The following is a 1,400-nucleotide window of genomic DNA, read 5'->3' as shown; positions in this document are numbered from 1 at the left end:
AATATGTTTTCAACCAAGTACCCCTTAACCAGTGCAAAGCATTTTTGAGGTAAAAAAAAAGACTTAATACATGCCATCAGTGTCGGATTTATTAAACTTTAGAACCTTTCAAACTTAATTTGTATTGCTCCATAAAAAAAATAATCAGCATAATTGTCCTCTTTTGAATCACAGAAGAGATCTGTTATCATTAAGAAATAACTTAATTATTAATTAATATTTGTCCACAACATATAATCAATGTAGTGTCAGACCCGTTCTGAAAAAGAAATAATTATAAATTTGTGCGTAGAAAGTGTCCTCCTTTGGGATCATAGTAGAGACCTGTTCCCAAAAATAAATCATTAACTTGACAGGTAATGAGAGTTGGCACATGACCATTTGGGTCAAATCATTCTATTATGAGGCAGAATAGGGTTCTTAAAATGATTGAAAAACCTAATAAACATATGTGGCCAAGTGAGAATTAAGACCGTGCACACACTTTATTTTATGTGGGCTTTATTCCCAGACTGCACACGGAATGTGCACAGCATTAATTTACAAACACCAAGATTAGAATTATTACCAAATAGACAGTAAACAGTAGTGGCTTGCTGAACAAAGAAAAAAACACACAAAACAATTCAAGCCACTGAACTTCAATGGTCACATGTATGACAAACAAACTGAACATTTCAATACACTTACTAATATTTTCTGCAACTTTCACGGGTGCACTCAGAAGGCGACGGACAATCTCCCCTCTGAGCAGTATCAACGGTGACACGTTAACTTTACACAAACCGACTGCGACTCTACACGACATTTTACGGTTTGAAATTACTTACGCTGCGCCGCGGCATACACCCACGCTCCGCAGCAAAACAATAAACCTCTTCAGACCAGCTTCCACTGTAAAACGTAATTTCCATAACACGCTATTTTCAAAGATTCGTTATCTTATTGAACATATTGTAATTGACTGTATTTGTTACCTTAAATTCTATCGAGGCACGATTGGAATCACGAGACGGAACGTCCACTTAACGTGAGGCCTCCAAGACCGTCAGTCTTCGCGGGTATTTTCCTCTTGTTCCTGGCCTGGGTCTCATGCGCACTATCCGCTCTCGCGGTATTTCCGTGACCGCTGTTCCCAAAGGGACAGCACCCCCTCTGTTAGGCAAAGATGCTGGCCAACGGTAAAACGCCAGTTCACCTGGTTACACATAAATTGTGTTTTATGAATGTATATTTTCCTGAAACATTTAATTAATTCAATAATTATTTTTAAAGGATTTTTGCATGTTTGTTTGTACTATTTAAAATCTTGAGTACCCCATGGATGGAGCCATCAAGTATCCCCCAGGGGTACCATACCCCAATTTTGAGAACCACTGTACTTGGTGACAGTTTAAAAC

General features: G+C 38.1%; 1 long non-coding RNA gene across 1 annotated transcript; it reads right to left on the bottom strand.

Annotated features, from left to right (window-relative positions):
• Positions 1-691: 691 nt before the first annotated feature.
• Positions 692-1,048, bottom strand: LOC148425775 (uncharacterized). The gene is made up of 3 exons (XR_015865106.1): positions 978-1,048; positions 831-894; positions 692-746 (listed from the first exon to the last, which is right to left on the bottom strand). It is a non-coding gene; the product is annotated as an uncharacterized LOC148425775 (long non-coding RNA).
• Between the last annotated feature and the right edge of the window lie 352 nt (positions 1,049-1,400).

This window comes from Hippichthys cyanospilos, chromosome 3 (genome assembly GCF_059441005.1).
Source record: "Hippichthys cyanospilos isolate Australia breed blue-spotted pipefish chromosome 3, RoL_Hcya_1.0, whole genome shotgun sequence".
Classification (NCBI taxonomy): domain Eukaryota; kingdom Metazoa; phylum Chordata; class Actinopteri; order Syngnathiformes; family Syngnathidae; genus Hippichthys; species Hippichthys cyanospilos.
The sequence above is the reverse complement of the archived record's forward strand: the minus strand, read 5'-3'. Positions and strand labels throughout refer to the sequence as shown.